Raw genomic sequence first — 9,268 nt, 5'->3', positions numbered from 1 at the left:
AATCACTCCTACCCATTATAGGGATAGTAGATAGGTTGTTCCCTTTATTACTGAATCCAGATTTTGAACAAGGAGCCCTACCCTCTCCTTGGCCCGAGAGGGATTCGGTTTATAGGTTGGACCTCAAACCAATTGTTCATTAGAGTATCAGTGGAACTTAAGGAACAAGATGTAGTCTCGAGGGTAAAACGATTTTTATGACCCAACTGAGATTACGAATAACCTGTGAAGGATTAGTTTACTAATCATGGTTATATCATATGGACACAAATATATATATATATATATATATAATAAGAGGAGTGCAACTGCGGAACTATAGTGGAATGACCCGTTAGTTAACAAATGTTGATTAGCTCCGTCTAAAAGAGTTTTAGCCAGCTAATCTCAGATCATTGGAGCCTATGATCTATAAGTTCATTAGGTTCCCCTACTAGCTCATATGGAATAAAGTTAGACTAGTGTGATAGAAGAATTCGAAGTATATGTGATATAGTGATCGGTTTTTCAGTTTAGAGATATAGCTTTAATATTTAAATGTGATTTAAATATCAAGAATATGAATACGTTCATATTCAGAAGCTTGGAAATAATGGAAATGGTCAAATATGTAAAAAGTCAAAGAGTTGACTTTTGGCTTTTAAAAGTCAAACTTTGACCGACCTTTTTTTCAAATGTGATTTGAATTTTGATAAAATAAATGTGGATTCATGCTCGGGAGGTCAAAATTAGTCAACACGAAAAAATCATAAAAAGCCAAAATGTTGACTTTTGGTCAAAGTTTGACTTTGACCAAATGACTATTTGCCCTTTGACTAAAGTTAGTGGGAAAATCCAAACTTTTGTTGGATAATTCCACTAACAAAATAGTGGGCTAGGTGTTGGTTTATAGTAGAGATATTAAGCCCACTTAGATAGTGGATTCTAGGAGTTGGGTTTTTATGGATTTGTTTCATGCAAATGTTGCATGGTTTTTTCTATAAAATGGGCTTTTGAATTTGGATTGAAGTTTTTTGGCCATTTTTTTCAAATTTTTTTTCCTAAATTGGGCTATAAAAAAAAAAAAAGAGAAAAACCCAAACCAAAAGAAATTCCATTTCTTTTCCATCTCTTTCTCTCTCTCGATTTTCTTCATCCATCAGGTCCCACAACCCGGTTCTGAGTCCAAAGGATAGTAGGTCAATTCTAGTGCTGGTCCAGAAGAGTTCAAGTCAAGATTCAGCGAGGAAAAGCGGTTTATGGGAGCTTGAAAGGTAATTTAATTTAATTCCATACCTATACGAAGAAGCTACACCTTCCTTGTCGGGGCTCAATCATAGGAACTCCAAAGTTAAACATGATTAGCTTGGAAGCAATCCCATGTTGGGTGACCTCTTGAAAATTTTCCTAGGAACTAGTTCTTTCAACGTGCTTTATCCTCACTCATATGCATCCTAGGAAAATTTCCAAGAGGTCACCTAACATAGGATTGCTCCAAGTTAAGCACACTTAACTTTGGAGTTCCTATGATTGAGCCACCGACAAGGAAGGTGCATTTTCTTAGTATATAACAATGGACTTCAATTCTTTTAACCCTTTCTCAACCATACTTTCATGTCCTTAGGATCTCTCTCATTTGGATGTAGTCTCGATTCATTCATGTACCCCTCCTAAACTCGAGTCGTTACACAGACTCGGATATCTCAAAGGATGCACCATCAATACTATTAACAGTCACGTTTTTCTTAGCATTCAAATCACTAGATTCGTGGACAACATTAGACCGGACAACATCTTTCAAACAATCAACATTTTCAAAAGTCATTGGGTCATCAACCATATCATCATTCACATTTCCTTGGTTAATCAATGCAACCACCTCAAGAGGAGCATTAACACCCTCCTCAATAGGTTGTACGATTTCATGAGAAACATCAAGTTCAATATTCTCAACAAGATTCTCAGAAGCATTAATTATATGCAGTATGGATATAGAAGCTATCGTTTCAAAAATCGCTTTATCAATAAGATCGTGTAAAGCATTCTCCTCATATACATGCAAACACTCTTTTTCTATCTCAAAAGTACAAGGAACAACAACATTTTCTTCAACAAGCACACTAGATTCAGGTAAACTAGATTTAGCATTGCAAGAACTAGAAACATGATTATTATCAACAACAATCCTACTCTTAGAAACCCTAATTTAAGTTTTAACATCAACATACGAATCAACGGTATCTTTAGGGTTCCCTGGTAAGGAAATAATCTCATGCATGTGGCTAGATGAATAACAAGGTAAGGATTTTTCTTTCTCGGGAAAAACTTCAACTCCAAACCTAACAAGGTTAATCAATGACGAAGTATTCACCTTCTCTTTCTCTTTTATTTCAACAAATTAATAGCCTCCCGAACACCTACTTTTTGTCGAAGGAGGAAGAACATCAACTTCTTTCTTTGCATCAATGAATCCATGCACACAGACACCAAATTTGTTAGAGGAACATCTTCTTCGAAAAACCAATAAAATTTACACTAACACACCCACAAACGACACCCAAAACTAACCTCAAACCCGTAAGATAGTAGCTTTAACCTCTGATTAGTTATGAATCCAACCTTAAAATCACACAAAAACTCATTTAACACAAACTAAAAAATATTATGTTTTACTCACCACGAATCATCAAATCAGTGACATCCAGGATTGGCAGTAAGCTAAGGTGGCAGCGGTGAGTTGCGGCACAAAAAGTGGCATCGGTGTTTGGATATCAGAAGCTTGAACAACTTAGAGAGAGATCATCGTTGGCAAACGTTGATTTGATAGTGGTCGCATTGCCAACGACAACAACTAATGGTAGAGACCGACGGTCGAGGGCCAGCGGCTGGAGGCTAATGGTGTGTGGCGTTGATAGCTTACGCAAAGAAGAAGAAGAATATGTGGGAAGGGGAGGAGTTGCAACTACACATAAGAAAATGGGAGATTTTCAAAAATAGAAAAATAAGGGAAACAATTTACACAAAATAGCAAAATTTTGATCTTTTCTGACAGAGACCGATAGAGGCATTTAGAAGTTTAACAATGTCTATCAATGATAGAAACTAATAAGAATCCATCACTGATAAAAACTGATAGAAGTCTTGTTTGACACTAATAGAAATCTATCACTTATAAAAACTGATAGAAGTCTATCACCGATGGATGTTGATAGAAGTTTACCAATGTCTATCGGTGTTTTTTTTTTAATTTTTCTGTAAATAGTTTGACATTTTTTTTATCTGTAAAAAATTTCCTAAAAAAGTTCTACCTTATTTTTTTAAAAAAAATAAATTACATTGGTCAAACCTTAGCTTTGACTAAGTTAAAGCCCAATAACACTTCAGTCTCTCGACACACTCACTTTCCCAAAACTCTCATTATATCGTAAATTAACCACAAAATGATTAAATTAAGGTCATGTTTACCCTATGTGAAAGGTAATCCATCCATGGTAATTTAAAAAGAACTCGCAGTTTGTAAATTCTATATTAAACATTCTATTTATTAATAAAATATTATTGAGTATCTTATTCAATAAAGTTGTTGATTTTGCATTCTATTATGAAAAATCTAATAAACATATCCATGACTACAGTATGAACACTTTATCTTTATGTGGTGACATAAGCATGATCAAGTTAATAGTATATAGCCTAAATGGTCTATAAGTATATGGATGCAATTGGGTATGTCATCCTGGTAACCCTATTAGATACGAAACATTTTGTATAGGTAATACAAATGACGTGATCCACAGATCATTCATGTAGAGACATGTGAGTGGGAGCATCTTATGCAATGAATTTTCATATAGGCTGGACCACGAAATAGTTACTTTTCTTTATAACGACCGTTTACTATTAAAACTGAGTATTTCATACTTAAGTAACCTAGGATAACTCGATCTTAATCCTAAGCTAGGTATGAACGCTTGTTTATTCGGGATTATCCTTTGATCTGCATGGGTGAGAGTAGTCCAATAGCACTACTCAATAAGCCATCAATTTTGGGGATAAGACTGGATGGATAGCTAGGGACATAGCCCTGTAAGATGGAATTCACTCCTACCCATTTTAAGGTTAGCAGATAGGTTGTTTTCTTAAGTGCTGATTCTAGGTCTTGAACAATTGGGGCCTCGCCTTCTCATGGTAGAAAAGGATATGATTCATAAGTAGTATTATGAATCAAATTGTTCATTGGAGGGTCAGTGGGAACTTAAAGAACAAGATGTATTTACAGCGGTAAAACGGGAATTTTGACCTTGTAACTACGAACAATCTGTGAATGATCAACTTACTGACTATGGCTTATATGGATAGAAATATATCTACAATGAGAAGAGTGCAACTATCGAGCTATAGTGGTGTGTCTTGATAGTTAACGAATAGTAATTAATTTGATAAAGAGTTTTAAACGAATTAAGTACAAATCATTGGAGCTCATGATCTGTAGGTCCATTAAGTCCCTCTACTAGCTCATTAAATTGGAATAAAAAATTAAATATTGATGTATGAAATTAAGGTTATGAATTTGAAATGTTAAAAGTCATATTTAGGGTTCTAGATTTATTGTATATGATACAATTAAAAACGTTTATTTTAATCGAAATTAAACGAAATTGGAAAATCAATTAATATTTAAATTATGATTTAAATATAAAATTAATTTATTGGTGAATTTGATATTTTATTAATTTAATCATGTGGTGAAGTGACTGACTCTAATCTCAAAGCTAAAAATATTGACAATATTCACAAATATGGAATCATCCAAATGCTTTCAATCAATTAGGAATTTAAGACTAAATCTTTATCCTTTACGCGTGCGCGCGCTTATGAAATTTTATGTAGATCTTTACCAGTCCGGAAAGGTTTTATTCAACTCAAAGCTTGTATTTTCCCTACTATGGCTCAAGTACCAATTATTAAGCAGTCTAAAATCAATCAAATTTTGACTAAGCTGGCTAAAAGCACACCTACAAATCTTGCATTCCCTTTTACCAAAGGGTACTAGCTTTCACACATTCATTGTACAGAACCATACCCAATCTTTTCGCATGGGTGTTCTAACTGATCACAGTAAAGACAACTCTTTTACCCCAAAACGCATATACATTACATATTTATATTTTTCATCAACAATTTTTTTCACACTTTAGCCTTCTTTGTTTTTGAGCTCAAATATTTCTTAGCGGCAGATATTTCCTTTCTTTTCCCTAAGTCTAATATTATAAACTATCAAGCAAGATGACTCCCTAACTAGTGGGGTCTTCCGGAGTGACAACAAGCCTAATTACCAAATAACCCAATCGTAAGCATTGAAGGACATAAATAAAGTGGCTATGTGCTAAAAAATGCAAGAGAATCAAGAAAAAGTTTAATATTGGCCCAAAATCATGCATACATTGTTATAAATTTTAAATAATGTAAATACAAGTTATCTAAAGCTTATCACAAAAAGTCATCATCACATTACATGTTGAACAATCAACATATCAATCTACTCAACCACAAAGTCCAAGCTCAGGTGCTCAAGAACTTGTCAAACATGCAAATAAACCACTCTCAACCTGAAATGATACGTTGTCCTGAAAGCTTAATAATAATTAAATTAAAAATAAAGGAATAGAAAACCTCCCCTGTAATCGTTTTCGTGCAAGGTCTTTGAGGTGTGATGATAGGGCTCGCCGCGAAAATTGATATTCTTTTTCTTTTACGGTACGTTCCTACAAAAGAAAAAAAATAAGCTAAGCAAGAAAGTAGTAAAGAAAGCCGTAAATTTGTCATATGGGTCCCTCCACAAAGGACAAATTTTTAACATCAGTTGCTCAATGTTACTCATCCTCCTTTCAATATACGAAGAAATTCTCGTATTTCTTCGGCCCCTTCATACTTGAGTTGATAACGAATTAAACGCTCATAAAAAAATTCTATCTTCGAAATGATGCCAGATAAATTGAAATTTGATTATTTAATATTGCTGAAAAGGGGAAAAAGAAAGAATAAAAAAACTCAAACGGCTCAATCAAGTCTAAAGAAATAAAATTTATGTCTCATTCTCCTTCCTTCTAAAAATTAATTTCTACGACTTTCTTCATCCTAAAGAAGCTTTCTCCCAATCACCACCTTCCACATTTCTTCTACCTCTGCATGTCTGAAAAGAATGAAATGAGTAAAGAAGAGTAAAATAAGGTTTTAGTGCTAAAAACGTGTCTATCAAGGTGTGAAAGTAATCTTGCTACATGTGTCAACCTCAACTTGTATCACTTGATTGGCTTGTTATGTTATACTTAAAATGAAGTATATCAATTATATATGATTCATATTTATTCAGTGTCAAGTATATTACTTCGTTCAATATGCTTAGCTGACCAACTTAAAGTATATCAATAGTATAGAATATTTTGCTAATTTCGATTTTTTTTCCAGCTACGCATGAAAACTATCATTTGAAACTATTTGAGGATAAGTTACATACAAGATTTAATTCCCTTTTTCTTTATTTGGGAATTACTTAAAATTAATATTTTTTACTCATCTTGAATGATTAACAATCATAAATAAACTATTCTAATTTATTATTTTATTGAGAAAATAAAGTATATATGAACTATCACACAAGAAATTGTTAATTTTTATCTCCATATAAAAGAATAAATTATTAAAGCTTATTAGAGAATAAAGATATAAGATGGTGTCTTGCAATATATAGCAAAATATGCATGTACAGGTTGGAGCTTAACTTTTGTTACAATTAACTTTGAATAGTCATATTCATTAGGTTGGAAATTTGAATCAACACTTTTTCTACCAATCATTTCTTCTCTGACAATCGATATATGCTCTCTTCCACTATTCCCTTTTACCTATAAATTGTTCTACATGCTATAAATTGAGACCATCACGACTTACATAATCAAGTCAACTCCATTTCACGATAGATAATTTATAATCTTGTACAAATTTATTTTATCTGGTTGATTTCGAATCCAATGGCTACTCATCGATTTTCAACCTCTGCATTTCCTCTAATACTTAGTACTTTTATGTTGACAAGCTTTGATTTTTTTATCTAAGGTAGATGGAGTGCTTTCAAAGTCAGAACTTCCTAAGTTTCCTAAATTGAAATCCAATATCCAAAAACCAATTTTGCCTTAAAGGAATTAGTCTTTCTTTTCCTTTATCCCAACCCACACAACCACAACGAGCATATTTGATATACTATAGTGGAGTTAAACATATATTTATATACGATATCTATCGTCTTTTATTTTCAATTTTAATAATTATAATTTCTAGTAAGTGTATGAGATATTGATATACGTTGTTTCTATTCTTGTCTTTGTGTTTTTATGGTTATAGGATGTTGTCCTTTAGACATAAAACATTATATTATGAATGTATAACTATTTTACCATTTATGTTCACACTGCTAAATCTAACAGAAATAGATTAACTTCTTCATCACTATGTCTGATAAATTCAGCTAAAAGATCAAACTCAAGGCATTTAAAAGGATATATGTAATCGATTAGTTATCATAAGATATATGTCGGACTCTTACTACAATTATTTTATTCTTTAATTATCTTTGCGAAGAAATTATTTCCTCTATTCAAGGATTAATGATATTTTTAAATATGATTTGAAACAAGGATTAAAATATTGATATCACTTCGTCATATTGTCATACTAGTGAAAATAAAACTAAGTTTACCACTCTAACGTGCAGAAAAAGTGATACTATGTCGAATTTCTAGAAGGTCAATGTGATAAAATAGGGAGTGTTTTGATTGTGAGAATAATTCAAAAAAATAAATTAAAGAAAAATATAGAAAAATAATCAAATTTTACTAAGGGGCTCCTAATTTAAGGTGGTCTCGTTGAATTACAATTCTGATAATTAGCTTACCGAATAAAATCAATTATTATTACTAAATACTTAGTCTACTAATTCAGAAAATCATGAATAAGTTTAACACCCCTATGTCAATTTATAATAACAAAGCTAGCATTACAACTAATTCTTTCACAGGAATATGTTCCATATTAACCTTGTAACAAATTAGAAAAACGATAGAAATACTACGACAAGACTAATTATGAGAGAGAGATACAACGAATCAAGTTTTTTTCTTTTATCCTAAGTTCTATCGTACAAGCTATGTAGACATGAAGCCATAAAAATACACATACAAGCCAACTGATCTTTTTCCACTAAAGACGATATATCTCGAAATTTGTATATATAAACAATCAATTCAACTGAGATGTCAATTTAATGATCAATGAAAGCTTATATAAAATGAAAGAAAGAATGTTTGGTTAGACAACTGAAACTTAAATGCTCACCGCCTTATAATTGGACTACCAGTACTAGAATAAAAAACATGAAATCTAACTAGACACGTATGGATGAAATTCTATAAAGTATGAAATATGAAAAGAGATGGTAAAACAAATCATAAAGCTATCAAGAAATCATACTAAAGATTCCCTAATCCATGTCATAAATTTGGAGATAAAGGAAGATGCTAGTGACAACATCTCAATGCTACCCTAATTTCATAAAATATTAAAACAATTTAAGTATGCGTCTAAATATGTCAAACACAAGACCGTCGAGAGATGCTATAAACAATATCTCGACGCAGACACCTTGAGTCTCTTGGCTCTTTAACTCCTACAACAATTTCTTAAAGTCATTTTTGTGGTTGAGACGCTTTCTCCTTGTATATATTGGGATGGACTCCTTGTTTCGTGATTTTGTTGCTCAATTTATATCTAGTTAGCTCAAATTTGAACTTGAGCCTTCTAAAATGCTCTTGATGCATCTAAATTTCTCAATCTCTAGTTTAGTTTCTTCTTTAGCTTAGTTTTATGTATACTAAGAATAATATTCGATTTAAATTTGGGATGAACGGTACTTTTTCAAGTCCTAATTTTTTAACATACTTTTTGTAAGGACCCAAATTTTTTAACAACCCTTGACCGTTACTACGAATTTACGGTTTAGAAAAGCATATAATTTTAGCTACATTTGAAGTTAAAAACAAGAGGAAAAACAAGCTCTATATTAAAAGATAAAAATTTATTTCACTCGGATCCCTTAAACATTAGATTTAAAACAAAATAGAAATTTAAAAACTAAATCTATGACAAGACAAAAATCACAATGAAAAATCTTGTCTTAATCAATTCCCGACTCATAAAGAAGCATTGTGTCTCAATCTTGTCTCCACCATATATA

The sequence above is a fragment of the Benincasa hispida genome, chromosome 5 (genome assembly GCF_027475165.1).
Source record: "Benincasa hispida cultivar pf3 chromosome 5, pf3_genome.v1.1, whole genome shotgun sequence".
NCBI classification, from domain to species: domain Eukaryota; kingdom Viridiplantae; phylum Streptophyta; class Magnoliopsida; order Cucurbitales; family Cucurbitaceae; genus Benincasa; species Benincasa hispida.
The sequence above is the reverse complement of the archived record's forward strand: the minus strand, read 5'-3'. Positions refer to the sequence as shown.